The 18,948-nt window shown below is 38.0% G+C and overlaps 1 pseudogene; it reads right to left on the bottom strand.

Annotated features, from left to right (window-relative positions):
• Positions 1-2,412: 2,412 nt before the first annotated feature.
• On the bottom strand, positions 2,413-4,491 carry LOC100979980 (mitochondrial carrier homolog 2-like; annotated as a pseudogene).
• Positions 4,492-18,948: the final 14,457 nt, after the last annotated feature.

The following is an 18,948-nucleotide window of genomic DNA, read 5'->3' as shown; positions in this document are numbered from 1 at the left end:
ATGTCAAGTGAATAAAGCAGAATGTAGAGGGGCTTCCCTCTGCCTCCAACAAGCTTTGCTGAGGCCCATTCCCCCGCTGAATGCCCCTGAAATACCACCACGCTGGCACCCTCTTTAGTGCCACACTTTACACAGGTCCCCGAATTGCTTTCTTGCCTCCTCAGCATCTCAGAGATGTTTCTGTGTGGAGTCTATCAATTCAATTAATACAACTGTACCTGGTCCTAGAACTCAGACATAGGGATTGGGTGGGAAAACATTAAATAGTAAGGATGTTTACCTTTTGTCTTTATGCTGTGCTTAAAATCATGCCACCCCTTTCAATATTGTTTGACCAAAAACATATGTCCAACTCTAACTAGTTTAAGATGAGATTTTCTTAGGAGGCTCCTTAGTCTTCCCTCATGCAAATCAACCCCCAGTGGGCCTGAACCCTTAGCCTCTACACGTGTCCAGACATGTCTGAATCCTATGGTGGCAGAAACTACTCAGGCGCAAATTGAGACTTCTGACATGAAAGTAATTCTTTTGTTAAGTAGTGAGATGTGATATGCGCTTTCATTTTAACAATGTTTCTATATATTATACTTACATAGAAAAATGAGAATGGATCATCGCCAATATCTTCTGCTTTCTTGACAGTTTGTGAATTATCATTTCATGCTTTAGTCTTGTATTTTTTAGTTCAATTTTTAAAAGTTATTAACGTGACGCATGCTTTGAATCCAACCTAAAATTTATAGAGAAAAAGTTGACAATCTTCTCTTATCCCATCCAACCCATTTTTACTCCTTTCAAAAACAAATTTCCTGAAAGAAGATGGCAATATACAGTCCCATCAGCCATGGTATGACCTATGGTCCTATGTCTATTTTTCTTCATGTTCATACAAAGAAACATAAATGCATGCTCCATATATGTGTGTTGATGAAATCACCCAACTTACATACATTTGAAACTTGTTTTCTTTCACTTAATATTTCATCTGGATATCTCTCTAGGTCAACTAACATAGAGCCTACCAATTATATTTATAGTAGCATAATGAAACTGCCTTTGCAAAAACTGTAACTGAGAAAATTATGATGGTAAAAGAAATTTGACTTAACCGTCCCCATCTTGCTTCTAACCTCCAAGTTGTCCTTGTTCATTCTTGGGCATAGGCTGAACTAACTTTGGGAGGAACTTAGTTTATAGTTCAACTTTGAGACAAAGATAATAACAACTCTTTGCCAAAACAAACCTCCTTCCTCCCTGGGGACTAGACTGCCTTTGCAGGACTAATGAATTAGCCACAAGATGAGAAATTATGGTTTAGGAGTTATGCAGCTGGAGGCTGCAAGATTCTAAACTCCTCCAAATGGCTCCTTGGGATAACATCACTATTGTAAAACTGAAAATCTGTGCTTGAGATATTTCGCAGACCCTGCACTTGATGGATCAGCTGGCACCGCCCAGAAACTGACTCAGTGCAAGAGGACAGCTTTGACTCCCTATGATTTCATCTCTGACCCAACTAATCAGTATTCCCACCCCCGGCACCCCACGAGCCAAACTATCCTTAAAAACTCTGATCCCCGAATTTTCAGGGAGACTGATTTGAGTAACAATAAAACTCTGGTCTCCTGTACAGTGGCTCTGCATTGATTAAATGCTTTCTCTATTGCAATTTTTCTGTCTTGATAAATTGGCTCTGTCTAGGCAGTGGGCAAGGTGAACCCGTTGGGTGGTCGTAATAATATTCTGTTGTATAAATGTCTTGTAGCTAATTCAATTATTTCCCATTTTTGGACAATCAGCCCATTTTTGTGATTTCTTTAAGAATGCTACAATAAAGATTCTTATATTTATATGCATTTATAAGTGTATACATACACACTTATACTTACACCTACACACATAAATGTTAGTGCTTTTGTTTCTCTCAAATACGATATTGGCCATGTTTCCTCATATGTGTTTTACCCTTTAGTATATGTTGCTATTGATTTCCCAAAAGAGAATAGCAATTTCCAATACCTTACCTTCTCACTGAAATTGAACATATCCTTTAATTTTTGCCAATTTGATAGGCAAAAAATGGAATCTCATCAATATATTTTAATTGGCATTTCTGTAGCTACTTGTTAGGTTGTGTATATTTTCATGTATTTATTATCCTTTGAATTTCCCTTTGTGATAACATTGTTTATATATTTGCCCATTTTCCACTGGGATGTTAGCACTTTGCTTATTGATTTGTGGGAGCTCTTTATCATATGCACTGCAGCCTGTGTTTTACCTTTTAACTTTGTTTAATGGTGTCATTTATTTGCTTTGAAAATTTTTTCAAAATGCACATAGTTAAATATAACTCTTTTTATGTATGATTTCTGGGCATCGTGTTTTACTTTTAGGAAGACCTTTCTTCTCTAGATTATATAAATTATTTTATACATTTTCTATTTTTTTGTCTTATTGTTTAAGTCTTTAAACTGTGGAATAATAATATAATACATGTAACATAATATGTTATATACATTTTATATGTGATATGAGGTCATATTGCAGGTTTGTTCTTCCAGATGAGCATTTAGAGCAATCCATTTCCTAAAGATTCAGCTTTTCTTGGTGGTACATGGTTGTCGTACCAGTTACTTGGGAAGCTGAGGTAGGAGGATCGCTTGAGTCTGGGAGGTCAAGGCTGCAGTAAGCTATGATTGTGCCACTGCACTCCAGCCCGGGCAACAGAGTGAGATTCTGTCTCAAAAAAAGAAAAAAAGAAAAAAAAAAAACCAAGAAAAAAAAAAAAGATCCAACTTTCCCAAATCCTTAACTTTCCTGCTACATTGACTGCCCATCACACTCACCTGGCAAAAACCAATGTCTTGATCAATCTTTTAATCTCCTGCGTATCTGTTCCTGGGCTACTGAAAACTGCTGGGGGGAAAAATGGCGTAAGAGCATTTTTATCACTGACCATTCATGATCTCCAACTTCAACTGTGTTGTCAATGCCTCCTGAAAAGAATTATCTGGGCTCAAATCAGGGCCACTTAAAAACTTTCACTGTCATAGGGCCTTCGCCTTTCTACTCTCTTCTCACTCTCCAGATTGTTCCCTATTTCACAGAAACAATAAAGGCAAACAGAGGGAAATTCTTTGAAAGTCATGAGTCCCTCCCAACATTATAAAGCTATCCCTAAGGAAAACCTGTTCAGGAGATTCTCTGCACCCCATTCTCTCCTGTTTCCCTAGAGACTTTGCTCCATCTGTTAGCCACTTTCAAATATAGGTTCTTTGTTGGATCTTCTTGTCATCATTTAAGCACGTTCTTTGTTGGATCTTCTTGTCATCATTTAAGCACGTTCTAGCCTCTTTCATCTTAAAAAACAAAAACAAAAAAAACCCAAATCCTCCATTAATCATACATTCTCTTCTAGTTACTATCTCTCTCTCTCTCTTTCTTTATTTTTCCAGCTAAGTTGCTGACTTCACTTTGCACTACCTGCTCACTCATAACCCTTTGCGGTCTGTTTTTTTCCCCAAGATTAAATGATTGTTATAAAAGTGCATCACACTGTATGGAAATCAACATTTTCTGCCATAATTTTGTGCATCTAGGACTATAGAAATGTCACTGTCTCTGCCCCACATCTTCAAATCACACGAATAAGTCTTCCTTAAGAGGACCTTCTGGAAAAACAAGCTATTTCCTGGGCTTATATTTCCCTGCTTTTGTAGCATGCATCAACAATCTATCCATGCAGTATACATTGGGGAGTAAGGAGGGCATCCACCAGCAAAACCACAGTTGTTGACAGCCATAAGATTAGAGACAAGCACAAAGGGACAGGTCAACATGCCAGCAAAAATCTTGTGACAGCTTGAGAATAACTCTATTTCATTCATGGTAGAAACCCTGCTGTCCAGTGCATAGGTATTGATGAGGTAGGCCAGTGAGCTACACAGCCGCAAAGAAATGATGTCACCTAGGAGGTGAGGAACCAGTCCTGGGAAAAACCTTAGGATGCCCTCTTTCTGATAGATGGTTATGAAGTCGCAAAGTCCACAGTACTTAGGTCCTCTGCCAATGAATTGTACCACAGGTCTCAGAGTGATCACATGGAAGGGATATGTGATGAGGATAGCAGCAGAATGAGCCATCATCTCTCAAGCTGTCTCCTTGATAACTCAGTCAAAGGAAGATGAGACTTCCTCATGTACATTTCCAGGTCCGCATCACACTCCTGGGAATGCTGTAAAACTTTTCCATGGGCCACAGTTTGAAGGCCTCCCGAACACAGTCTTGGAGTTAAGTCTGTGAAAAACCCATACCTCTCATTGATACTGGCAATGTGTTGAGTGTAACAAAAGAGACCAGGAAGTTGAAATACTTGCCATCCAAAAATATTGCATCCTATTTTTGGAGGAAGAGGCTTATATCCCGCATGAGCAGCTGGGACAGGATGGTGAGACCAGAACCAAGGAGGACTTGACTTGTGTCTGCCATGATGGCACCTGCTGCAGTCTGGCTTTATTTTTAATCTTTCTACTGAAATTACTCTGGCTGGTGGTTCTCAACTTGGGGTGATTTGCATCCTAAGGGACATTTGGCAATGTCTGGAGACAATTTAGGTTGGCACAAATGGGAGATGGACAGGGGAAATGGGGTTGGTCCTGTCATCTAATGTGTAGAGGCTAAGGATTTTGCTAATCATTCCATCATACACAGGACAGCCCCCCATCATAAAGTTATTCAGCCTTATGTGTCAATGGTGCCAAGGTTGAGAAACTTTCTCTAGACAAAAAGTCCCCATTGAGTTCCTCGTGGCTAAAGTCAAATGACTGTTCCAGCTCTTATCTTCTTGACCTCTGTGAAGTGTGGGGCACCATTGTGACTCTGCCTTCTTAAAACCATATCCTCCTCTGGCTTCTCTATCACTGATTTTTTCTGTGTGCCCTCTTACTTCTCTGACTGCTCCTGTTCATCATCCTCATTTGTCTAAATTTTGAATATAACTGTTTTTTAGAGATCCAGCCTCAATTTTCTTCTTACCTTCCACACTGTTCTTAGATGATTTTGTTTACTCCTATGACATTAACTTGTGAATATACACTGATGTCTTCCAGGTCCATATCAAAACTCACACAGTCTCCTGCCTATTGAACATCTCACATATGCCAAACTGAACTCCTGAGTGGACTGCCCTTCCTCCCTAAACTATGTGTTTCTATTTCCCTAGCCAGGGATGGCACGACCACCAACCCAGCAGCCCACATCCAGAAACCTGGTGGGGACTCTTCAGTCCTCCTTTTCATTTAATCAGATGTTCAACAAATCTTCATCTCCTATTATTTCTCTCTTGTTTATTTCTCTTAAATCTATCTGCTTATCTCTGTTCTCAATCCAACCACCTGTATTACTACAGCAGCCTCCCAATTACTTTTCTTAACAAATCTTTTTCCCGTTCAATGTATCTTATGAGTTGTATTTATAATGATCTTTCCAAAATGCAAATCAAGTCTAAAATCCTTCAATTGTTTTCCTCGTCTAAGAAAAGGCTAAATTTCTAGATGTGGCCTAAAAAGCCATTCATGATGACAACCTCTGGAGAGTTAGTCCACATCTTATTTTTCTCACTATAGTACAGTGCTCAGTACATATTAGTGGGATACATAAATAAATGAAAGAACAAATTTCTGGAGAAAAAGCTATCACATACGTGTATTTCCTTAGTGTCAAAAGCTAAAATTAATTTTATGTGTCTCCTTTATAATTATGTGAGTACTTTTCTATTGAATCATAAATAAGAAACTAATGTTATACTGGATATCATGAGAAGTAGGCTCAAAATTGAGAAATGAAAATAAAATATATTTTAAACAAATGCTTACAAGTGAAATTATTATGCCAGTTTTACATCTTGAAGGTTGTGATGCATGTTTCCAAATTGTTTTAAAAGATACGGTTCGTGTTTAAAACACCAACCATTGCAGGTTAAAATCTTTGAAGGTGAAGTATCATGATGTCTGCAACTAACTTTCAGGTGGTACGGCAAAAATGTTATATATATTACACATATAAACACACATATTTGTATATACATAAACCCACAGATACATACACACATGCACACATGGAGTAAGAGAGAGAAAGAGAAAGAAAAGAGACAGAGAGAAAGAGAAAGCAAATATGACAAATATTTACAGTATAGACATATTAGGATTTGTCAGAGAAATAGAACCAATAGAATACGTATATATATATGTGTGTGTGTGGGTGTGTGTATAATACATACACACACATATATATGTATATATATACACACACATATATATGCGTGTGTGTATTTATATTTGTTTATATATATATTTATATACATTTATGTTTATTATGAGGAATTGGCTCATGCAATTATGGGGGCTAAGAGGTCTCACAATCTGCCATCTACAACCTGGAGACCCAGGGAAGCCCATGGTGTAATTCCAATCCAAGCCTGAAGGCTTGAGAACCAGAAGAGCTGATGGTGTCAATATAAGCCCAAGGGCAGAAGATCAGTGTGCAAATCAAGCAGGCAGGTAGGAAGCAAAAAGAATGAAATCCTCCTTCACTCTTTGTTCTATTCAGTAGAAAGGCAAAGGTCCTCAACTGATTGGATGAGGCCCACTGCCACTAGGACGGGGGCAAGTCTTCTTTACTGAGGTCACTGACTCAAATATCAATCTCATCTGGAAGCCTGCTCGTGGACAAACTCAGAAATAATGTTGAATCTGGGCTCCACTTGGCCCAGGGAAGTTGACACAGAATAGGTGAGGGATATGTGGGTGTTCATTTTACTATATTTTTAGATTTTCTACTGGTTTAAAAATTATCAGAAGAAAATCTTAGTAAAAAGAACACCAACAGCGGTGTTTGAAGTTGTACAATTTTAAACAATCTCAACAACACTAACATTGTAATAATTTTGAAAAAACTTTTGCTGATTTAATAGAAAAAGTTATACATAATTTTTTGATTTCTTATGAAATTGAATCTTTTCACATTTGTTGGGGATTTTCTTTCTGTTTTTGTGAAGTCTTTGCCTATGTTTCGCCTGGAGGGTTTATTTCTTAAGAGCCACATATATATAAACTATATTTATACTTCGATTGATCAACAGGTAACCCTGAAGCATATATCTTTATGTAAGAATTTCAAATATGATAAAGAAAGTGCACAAACCAGTGGAAAAGGGGTGAACTGGAAAATCTGGCAAATTCTCTTTCACACACAAATATGTGAGATTTTTTTTACCATATTGCACACGAAGATAAATACCAAAGTTAATGCTATGTGATTAAAATGTTGATTGCAAATAAGTGTGAAATCCTGAAAAAGTTAAAACAAATTAGATAATTATTCATTGATCCTGGGCTTGAAACCAGGACTTTGTAAAAAAAACAATGGAAGAAAAAGCAAAGAAAAAATTGGCAATATATTTGATTGCATACAAACTTAAAAATACATAACCATCAAAGAGTTAAAATCCTTATTATAAAGGGAACTCTTAAAATCAATACAAATAATAATGTCACAATAGAGAAATATTAAAATAAAAACCTTAAACCACAAGGAAGAGAATTCAGTAATAAAAGAAGAAATCTAAATGTCTTAAAAGCATATGAGCAGACACCTTTAAAAAGAGAATATAGGGTATTAGTTCAGCTGGCTCATGGCAGTTTGTGTGAGTGAGATTCAATCTTAGCTGTTGACAGTCCAGAAAACTGGCAATAATGCCTTTGGAAATGTTAACATAATACAGATCAGTATCCCTCATCCAAAATGCTTGGGACCAGAAGTGTTTCAGACACTGGATATTTTTTCAGGTTTTGGGAATATTTGCATATGCATAATGAGATATCTTGGGCATGGGATTCAAGTCTGAACATGAAATTTATTACACACCTTATACACATAACCTGAAGGTAATTTCATACAATATTTTTTGATAATATTATGCACAAAACAAAGTTTTGACATGAGGTTGGATGTGGAATTTTCTACTTGTGGCATCATGTTGACCCTCAAACAGCTTCAGATTTTGGAGCATTTCAGATTTCGAATTTTCAGATTAGGGATGCTCAACCTGAACTCAGCTTTCTGTTAGAAAGCGCAGCCAGCAAAGAGCTGCAGATCATCCAGGCATACTTGGTACTGGTCAGGCCCTTAGTACAGTAATGTGATCAATATGGGAATCCACCCTTTAAAATGCACATGTAGAAATTAAAGAGGGTTTCCTAAGGAGCACTACAAAAATAATTATGAAGAAAATCAAACCAGTGGGGGAAAATTAAGGAGATTATATTTATTTAGTCTAGAGAGGAAAAAGCTAAATCATGAATAAATAAATAGTTACCTTTAAGTATATATGTATGTGAAAAAAGATTATCCTAAGGAAAGCTAAATTATTCTATCTCTATGATAGACAATAAACTAAGAGGGATATGGTTAAATTGCACTAAGAGACTCTAATTAACTTTAGGTCTTGCAAAACTCCAGGGAAGACTAACAAAGAAACAAAGGAATCCCTGTCTTTGTATATCTTTCTGAGCAATTTAGACAACTGCCTATCTTGTGGCTTCATTATAGAATAGCAGGTGGCTGGGCCCTTGATTACAATTATAGGTTTACAGAATCTTAGAGCTGAAAAATAGCCTCAGTAGATTAAAGTTTCTCTTTTATATGTTTGTAGATTTCCGTTGCCACCCACTCACCAATAGCATATACAAAGGAAAGTATAAGATGTGAAGCTTTGCAGGTTAGAGTTCTATCATAGTTAAGTGACTGGAGCTTTTAAAAGTGTCTGCTCAAATAATGCGAACAGATCTTGGTTGTATGGCATGAAAAAACAAACTAGGGCAGTAAACTAGGGCAGAACAGTGTAGTATTGTTGTTCTTCAGTTGCTTTTTTCAGGTTACAGATGAAAACTAGTCTTTTATCCCAAGAAAAATGTGTATGAGTACGTGCAACCATTCACGATACCCAGATGCCCAAATTTAGTGATCAAGGTGGAGTCAGTGTGGTAGAGTTCTTAAGAGCTCTGCAGTTGGATTTCTTATATTTATATCTACACTGAAATCCTCCCTTTTCTACTTACTAGCCTGTGGTCTTAAGAATGTTAGTTAAATTCTCCAAGTCTGTTTACTCATTTCTAAAATGGGGATAGCTTATCTTATGCATGAGATTTTTCTTGGTGAAAATCAAGTGACAAGATAAAAATTTAAAGAAATTAAGAAGTAAATGACCTGACATAGCAGAGGCTACACAAAAGTGTTTTTCCAATTGCAAGTTGTGATCCAGTGCAGGAGTTTGGTAGTAAAAATTGATCCAATAGGTCATAATTGATGTTAAAAACTGAAATAGAATAGAAAATGTTCATTGCACTTAGTAATCATAAATGTTGCTTGGGATAATGTTTTCTGTATGATATGTTTGTTTGTATGAGAGAGTTGTGGAACACTTGTGTACTTGGAAGCAATATAAAATATTTCTGGCTGGGCATAATGGGTCATGTGTCTAATGCCAACATTTTGGGACGCCAAGGCGGGAGAGTTGCTTGAGGCCAGGAGTTCAAGACCAGCCTGGGCAGTGTAATGAGACCCTGTCCCTACAGAACAATTAAAAATCAGCTGAGCAAGCACAATGGCTCATGCCTCCAGTGCCAGCTACTAGGAGAGGTTGTGGCGGGAGGATTTCTTGAGCCCTGGAGTCCAAGGCTGCAGTGATCTATGATCACATCACCTAAGTCCAGCCTGGGTGACAGAGCAAGACTCTGTCTCCAATCGATCAATCAAACAATAACTAACTAAATAAATAAAATATTTCTTGAGGATCATGGTAAAAAAAAAGCTTATAGTTATTACAGTTTATTATTTTCGTGTTTTTTGTCCTAACCCTTTGTTTTATTTCCCTAGTGGTTGCTGTAGGATCATAATATACATTCCACCCCTCCACTGTCTAGTCTGAAGTAACATAACACTACCTCACAAAAAAGGCAACAATCCTACAACAATATGCCTCCAACCATCTTCTCTGGCCTTGGGTGCCATGATCTGCATACATTTTACTTCTGCATACATTTTACTTCTGCATATATTTTCCTGTTTCTACCAAATTTTGTCATCACTTTTGCTTTTAGCAGTTCACTTGCACCAAATAAGTTGAGAAAAAAGAAAAAGAAAACATTCACATTTACGATCTCTGGTGCTCATCAGTGTTTCTTCTAGATCTGATCCTTTATCTTCCACCATCTTTACACAATCTAAAGTCCCCGTTTAACATCCTCTGTAGTATGGGTCTTCTGGCAATAAACTATCTCAGCCTTGATAATCAGAGAACATCTCTGTCTCATCCCCACAAATAAAGGGCAGCTTTTCTGGTTATAAAACTCCAGATTGACAATTTCCCTTCTTCAGCACGTCAAAGCTGTTGCTCCATTGCAGTCTGGCTTACTTTGCTTTTGATGAAAAGTCAGTGAACCTCCCCATGGTTGTTCCCTCTATGTAACATCACCTCTTCTCTCGTTGAACCTAAGATTTTATCTTTATACTGGGTTTTCAGCAGTTTGACCATAATGTGCTTCATTGTTGTTTGGCTTGTGTTCATTCTGCTTGATTTTTATTGAGGTTTTTTCATCCTGGGGTGGCTATTTCTAATCAAATTGAAAGTTGCTCAGCCATTACCTCTTCAAACATTTCTCTTTCTCCTTTCCTTCTGACACTTCAAATGCACTAGACTAGTTAATTTGATCCCTCGGGACATTGGTCCTCCCTCCCTCCCTCCTTCCTTCCTTCTTTCCTTCCTTCCTTCCAGGCAGGGTCTTGCTCTGTTGCCCAGGCTGGAGTGCAGTGGCATGTTTATAGCCCACTGCAGCCCTAAACTCCAGGATTCAAGCGACCCTCCTGCCTCAGCCTCTTGAGTAGCTATGACTACAGGTGTGCACCACCAAGCCTGGCTAATTTTCAGACTTTCTTTTTTTTTTGGTAGAAATGTGGTCTTGCTATGTTGCCCAGGCAGGTCTTGAACTCCTGGCCTCAAGTGATCCTCCTACCTTGGCCTACAAATGTGTTGGGATTATGGGAGTGAGTCACTGCACCTGGCCCCTTTTTTCCTTTCAATCATCTTCATCTCTGAGATTCAGGCTATAAAGTCTCTACTAATCTATTTTCAAGTTCATTTTTACTGCCTTCTGAAGTGTAAAATATTCTCCTATTAGTTTGGATCCACTGAGAATCAGATGCAAAGATGGGGTTAGACTTCCAAAAGATATATTTGGGAAATGTCTGTGAAGGATAAAAGATGAGGAAACAGAAGAAAGTAGAGAGAACCGTCAGGCCATGATTAAAGTTTCATACCTATAGGAGAGAAGGGAAAGGAAGGAGGATTGTGTTGATAAGGTCTAGGAATGCTGCAAAGATCTAAAAACAGTTTTGCCAGACTGATGGGAATTTCTTAATCAAAGTCACCCACTGGAGACATCCAACAGCTCACAGGAATGGGCTTGCATTAATGGCTCTATCATTCTTAGCTACTGGCTGGATTAGCCTATAGAGGCTTGTCTTGGTGTGAATGCTACAGTAGATCCATAGAAATAATAGCTGAGCTATCAGTCAATTTTTCTCCCCAGAGTAGGAGATCTGAACAGTACATATTTATGGCTAACCTACTGTTCTTAAGTTTCTTTAATAAATAATTTATTAGATATTGTATTCCTGTAGTCCTATAATTTTCCATTTGGCTCTTTTTTAGTGTTACTATTTTTTTCCCCCTTAGAAAACTCTACTGCTTCATTCATTGCATCTACTTTTCCTGTACATTTTAAAAAGATATTTATAAAAATTGTTTTAACATCTTTCTCTGCTAATTCCAACAGTTGGATCATCTATTGGTTTGATTCTAGTGACTATAGTTTCTCTTAAATGTAAGATCACATTTTCCTGTTTCTTTGCATGTCTTACACTTATTTAATGGTATTCTGGATATTGTATATAAAAGAACAACAGAGACCGAAGTACATTATTTTTTATTTTGTTTATTATCCAGAGAGTGTAACTTCTGCTGAAGGAACTAATTGTTTAGCTATCTCCTAGAAGGGGGTTGAGCTGGTACTGAATCATAGCTTTAATTAAATTGAATTCACCTGTGATTAACCACACTCCCAACCTCCTTTGCAGACTTTTTAACCATGTCAATATTTAAACTGGAAGGAGGCTGGGCTGTAGCTTCACCTCAGAATTCAATCTGACATATACCTGGAATCCAAGCATCATGAGAATGTGAGAGATGATGTGATTATGTTCTTTTTCCAGCCTGTCCTCTACTATCTCCTTTTCACTATAATTTGGAGGTTGGGGAAGAGGAGAGTACTGTTGGGCTGAGCAATTTGCTTTTCATCTGGGACTCTATCAGACTCTAGTCTTCCCTGCCAGCATTCACTGTTGAATAAGGGCTGGTTGATTTCTCCTCCTGTATTAGTCTGCTCTTATGTTGCTAATAAAGACATACCCAACACCGGGTGATTTATAAAGGGAAGAGGTTTAATTGACTCACAGTTCCACATGGATAGGGAGGCTTCACAATTATGGCGGAAGGTAAATGAGGAGCAAAGTCATGTCTCACATGGTGGCAGGCAAAGAGGGCGTGTGTAGGGGAACTGCCTTTTATAAACCCTCAGATCTTATGAGACTTATTTACTATCATGAAAACAGCATGAGAAAAACCAGCCTCCATGATTCAATTACTTCCTACTGGGTTCCTCCCATGACATGTGGGGATTATGGGAGGTAAAATTCAAGATGAGATTTGGGTGGGGACACAGAGCCAAACCATATCACCTCCTTCACTGAATATCTCCTGAACTGCAAGAAGCTGGTTTCTCCATCCATCTAGATAGAGACTAGGGGCTCACCTGCAGGAATGAGAACTTATGTACTCTTTCCTCATTTAAAAAGGGATGGATTGCCTGGCTTTGCAATTCAGTTCATCAAGGCTTACTTGCATCTGCCACTCCTTGCTATTCTCACAGAAACATATAATTTTTATTTTATGCAGGCTTTTCTTACTGGTACCATAGATGTAAATATCTTTTGTATCTTTATATCTCTTACTCAAAAGCAGAAATTTATTACTGTTTGATACCTATTGTCAAATCTCAATGGAAAACATTATGTTATAATCTTTGTCATGGTTTGTTCAGGCTGCTATAACAGGATATCATAAACCGGATGGCTTATAAACAACAGAAATTTGTTTCTCACAGTTCTAGAGGCTGGGACATCCACAATCAAGGTGCCAGCAGATTCAGTGTCTGATGAGGGTCCAATTTTTGGATCATAGTTGGCTGTGTTTTTGCTGTTTTCTCCTACGGCAGAAGGGGTAAAGGAGTTCTGCTGAGTCTATTTTTATTATTGGGATACTAATCCCACTCATGAGGGTTCTCCTCTAATGACCTAATTACCTACCAAACACTCCACCTCCTAATACCATCATAGTGAGGATTAGGATTTCAGCATAAGAATTTTGGAGTGTCACAAACAATGTCTATAACAGTGTTACATCTTCAACTTTGGCTACTTTTTTTTGGTTCATATGAAACTTTCAGTAGGTTGCAAGCCTTCAAAGTGATGACAAGAGTCTACTCTTCAGGAAATTTATTTTGTATTTTTAAAAATATTATTGCAAAATCTACAATAGGTAACATTACAAAGAACATCATCAAATGAAGAAAGTCACTTATGATTTTCTCCGAATAATTTCTTAGAACAGAAATTGCTGGGTCAAGGTTGCAGGCATTTCAAAGCCTTGATAAATACATGATCAACATACCTTCTGGAAGATTTGTACCAATATTCACCTTAACCAGTGCTGGAACAGGTATGTTTTCCTCTAATCACACCCAATTTAAAAATCTTTTTAAGGTAAGTTTGATAGTTTAAAAAGATTCTTCCTTTGAACATTTCTTTTTATAACTAGTGAGGCTGAGCATCAACATGATGTCCACAAGTCCTTCTGTGAAACGATTTTTCCTTCACTACTTCTTCAACCTCCTCATCCTCCACTCTTCCCTGACTTTTCAAAGTTGCAGCCACATGGGCCTTATTTCAGTGCTCAAATGGGCCAAACTCTTTCCTGCTTTGAAAATTTTACCTGTGCTCTTCCCTCTGCCTAGAACACTCCATCCCAAAATCTTTGCATAGCCAGATCCTTGTTATGATTCTAGCATGACTGCATATGTCACTTCCTGGGGTTTTCCCTGAGTTTCTATTCTAAAGAAGCCTGGTCTCTTTCTTCATGCCATTGATCAAAATTTGATAGTATCCTGCTCCATAATTTATCTGTTAATTTTCTGTCTCCTATCACTAAGAAGTAAGCCAAGGGAGAGAAGGAACCTTGTGTGTTTTGTCCACTGTTGCACCCCCAAATTTAGAGGAGTGCCTGTCACATAAGAGATACTCAAAAAACACGCTGAATGAATAAATGTTTTTATTTTTACTGAAAGTTTGTATTTATGCTTTGAGGAGCACTTTGGACTGAATTGTTTGTCTCCTAAATGTATAGGTTAAATCTCTAGCCTCCAGTGTGATCATATTTGTTGGTGGGGCCTTTAGGAGATGATTAGTTTAGACAAGATCATAAGGGTGGGCCTCATGATGGGATTAGTTCCTGCATAAGAAGAGAAAGAGACACCAGAGCTCTCTTTCTCCCTGCCAGGTGAGGATATAATGAAAAGGCGGCCATCTACAAGCCAAAATGAGAGCCCTCACCAGAAACCTTTCATGCTGGGACCCTAATCTCAGGCTTCCAGCCTCCAGGACTGTGAGAAAATCAATGTCTGTTGTTTAAGCCACCCAGTCTATAATATTTTAATATTTTGTTATGGCAGCCCAAGAAGACAAAGACAAGGAGTATATAAGCACATACATTTTCCACGTTTGCTCTTGGGATCTATCTTTCTCTCTTTCTTTCTTTCTTTCTTTCTTTCTTTCTTTCTTTCTTTCTTTCTTTCTTTCTTTCTTTCTTTCTTCTTTCTTTCTTTTTCTTTCTTTTTCTTTCTTTCTTTCTTTCTTCTTTCTTTCTTTCTCTTTCTTTCTTTTCTTTTTCTTCTTTCTCCTTCCTTTCTCTTTCTTTCTCTCTCTCTCTTTCTTTCTTTCTTTTTTGTAAGATACAGCTTACTCTTTTAGTTTTTCAACGGATTTTCAGAGACTTGATGAGTGAAGTCCATCTCAGAGCGGCACCTGCTGATGCATCTCCTGATTCACCAGGAAATCTTATTGCTCTACACTATGAAATGGTGGATGAGTTTGTACTGTACATTTATCTATAGTTGAACTTGATGCTATTTAGTGTTAATAGACTATTATTCATTAAAATTTGGCACCCAGACAGAATTAAAGGTCTGAGGTCAACAAGTTTGCTCGTTTCAAAACATCTCTGTCTGGTTCTTCCAGTTGCTCATTCCCAGTAATGCTTGCTGATCTGAGACAGAGAGAATCACTGTCTCCTCTGTGTTTTCTCAGTACTGCTTGAGTAACCTTTAACATCACATGATTTTTGCTTGGCTATTATTCTCCCTCTCCAGCATGTCATCTTCTTCTTTTTCTACCACAGTGAACTCCACCAAAACCTACCTCATGTATCATCTCCTTTGAGAATCCTTTCTGAGACCTTTTAGACAGGAGTCAACAAACTTTTTCTGTAAAGGGCCAGATAGTAAATAATTTAGGCTTTGTGAGCCAGTGTAGTGTGAACGCTGCCATATATAAGACGTAAATGAATTTGCTTGGCTATGTTCCCATAAACACTTAATTTACAAAAACAGGTCAGATTGTAGTTTGCTGATCTCTCTTCAAAAGAATTAGTAGACCTAAATTATTGTGCTTTTGAAATTGTTAGGTATATGGTTGTTCATTTGGGCTACTTTGAACATAGTTACAGTGCATTTTGCTCTGTTTCTGGCACATGTATTGGACATGCAATAATTCTTTGCAGAAAAAAATGAAAGGAAGAAAATATAAGATAACTGTAGAAATGGAGAGACAGAAGCAAGTGAGAAAGTTACTATATTTGATAAAATAAATAATGCTAATGACTATAACAGATAAAAGCCCAAACCTCCGTGTCTTAACACAACAAAGATTTATTTTTTGCTCATATCATAGTTCAATGGTGAATGACAAGGTGAAATGATAGAGTCTGTTCCACACAGTCATTCAGGAACCCAGGGTCTTCCATCTAATGGCTTCACCACATACTCTAAATCCTCAGTCCTCTCCATTCATCTAGGGAAAGAGAACTAGGTTCACAGGTGCAAGGTTTTTATGGCCGAGGACTGGATATGGTACGCATCACGTTTGCCCACACTGTTGGTAAGATCTCAGCCACAGGTACCACCCAACCATAAGGGAGGCTGAAAAATATATTCCGGCTTGTGCCTAGGAAGAGGAGGGGAATATGGCTATTGGTAAGCACTAGCAGTTTAGTTTGGACTGCTTTAAAAGAAGGCAATGAAGGGTTAAAGCAGTCTGTATGAGAAAGCCATACCAAATTATTTGCTTCTCAGAGGGAGGAAGCAGGACTTTCAACAATGGCCTACTGCTTAATTTTCTCCATAGAACTTTGCAGCACTCGTAAGTGTTGTCATGTGCAGATAATAAACTATCTTAGATAAATATAGGTGTATGCTAATGTGGGAGGAAAAACACTGATTGGCCATACTCCAAGATACATCAAAACACTCCAGCAGATGTATGGGAATGCATCCGCCCTCGGACTGGGTGAGGTTAGTGGCGTAAGTTTAGTTATTTTAAAGCCCAAGTTACAATTATCAATCTCCTCAAAACAATTTAATCCTAATTTAGTTTCAATTACACTGAGTCTCTTTCTCAGTAGCTGCAATTATGTCCTTCAAAATAATCCCACTGGACATTTCTCAGAGTTATTGAGAGTAATTTCTTATCAGAGTTGCTGGGAAGTAGGGGTAAGGATGAGCAGGTAAAGATCTTATATATATTAAAGCAGTTTTAAAGTACTTCATGAAAGAAAGACATTGATAAGGCAAAAGCGTGTGGTAATTATAATATTCTTATTATCATTCTTTTAGTTTATTTGTTGCAGTTGACTTGCTTATGGAGTTAAAACACCAGTAATAGTGCTTGCCTAAGGGAGATTAATCTACAAGACTTTTTCTTTATTAGGGGATTACAGGCAAGCTGTTTTCCTGGTGATGCAAAAAGCGATTGTGGGTTCCTTCCAAAATGCTACTTACTTTAAAAGTCTAGTTTTAAGTGGGCTTTCCAGTAGAGTAGATAATTTGGAGATTGATGCAATTTAGCATTCGTTCCTGGGCATTAATTCCTTTTGTCCCTGTGGTGGTTTGTGGTGCAAATTTCAGTATCCGGAATTAGACTTAGGCTCCTGAGCTGAGACTACTTGAAGAAAGCCAGAAAGAAGGTTGGAAACAAACAAACAAACAAACAAAAAAATAACACTACCCTTTCACTTTAGAAGAATGAAACATCTTAACTCAAGCCACACTCCTTAAACAGGCCCTCCACTTCTTCCATGACTGCTCCAGAAGTATCTAGCGCTGGTCCCACTCAATCTCCAGCAAAGTCATCAGCATTTCGTAACTGCTGTCATAACTCTGGGGAGGGTATACAATCCTCCCTATTGCCATACCAAAGAGCATGTATATATTTAGCTCAATAACTAGGCTTAGAAGTTGGGCATAATGGGTTGTTATGACTTCTGGTTTCTGTCCTGTCTTTTCTCTTAAGACATGAGTTATCTTGGCTGACACTAAAAAACGAATAGAATGCAGGCGTAGTGAGAATGAGTGAGGGCTGTAAATTTGTTTTTATCATTGTTGAGTTTTCATTTTCTTTATGTTTAAGGAATTTGCATGTATATCTAAGAATGTAAAATAAACCATTATAAAAAATGAAAATTATGTACGTGTACTATTAAAGAATGATTGTGTTAACCAAAGAAAGAGAACACCATCATTAAATAGCTAGTTGAGAGTTGATTTTGGTTTGGAAAGTAGAAGTTCACCGGAGAATTCCCAGGGAAGTGGGTGCTACATTAACTGGGCACTGGGAAACACAATAGCCTCTCAGTAAATGATAGTCATTGGTAATGACTGAGTGTTCACCATGTCCTGGGCACTGTTTTAATAACCCTATGACATGAGAACTATAGTATAGGCACTATGATTCTCATTTTATAGATGAGAAAACTGAGGCATAGGGGATTTATGGATTTTGTCTAAGTTTGTAAAATAAGCTCAGAGCCAGAATTCAAACCCATCCAGAATGGCTCCAGGATGCCACTCTGGATAACCTCTCTTACACTCTATTGTCACCAGCTTGGCATATGGGTCCCCTTCCCTGGGTCCCTTTTCATTTTCCTTTTTTTTGGGGGGGGGGGTGTAGTTCTAAGAAGAGAAGGGACTATCCTTTTTCATGTAATACTCACAGCTTTTCTTCTCCTGTTCAGATAGCAGCCCCAGCTCCAGGTGGAAAGGACAGCTTACTCATCAAGGGGGTTACAGTGTCTGCAGCCTGTACTGAGTCAGAGTGTCTGAGAGAGGTAAGGAGACTCTAGCCCAGTGTTGAAAGGGGAAACAAAGGGCCTTCTCTCCTCTTCAAATGCCCCCAAAGGGCTTCAGAGCAGGTTAGCTGGGATGATTGCCTTGAAGCAGGTTGAAGAAACATTTTTATTGAGGATAATTAAGCAGAGATAACTACTGTCCACCCCCTGTTCTCTCTCTCTCTCTCTCACACACACACACACACAGAGTACATGATAGTCATATATGTTTGAATGTTCATATTTCAGCATTAATAAATTGATACTTGCTAGCATTGTGGTTGCATGGAGCAAATGAAAATTATTACAGCTTGATATGGTTTGGATCTGTGTCCCCA

Source organism: Pan paniscus, chromosome 10 (assembly GCF_029289425.2).
Source record: "Pan paniscus chromosome 10, NHGRI_mPanPan1-v2.0_pri, whole genome shotgun sequence".
Taxonomy (NCBI): domain Eukaryota; kingdom Metazoa; phylum Chordata; class Mammalia; order Primates; family Hominidae; genus Pan; species Pan paniscus.
This window is presented reverse-complemented; position numbering and strand designations above follow the sequence as displayed.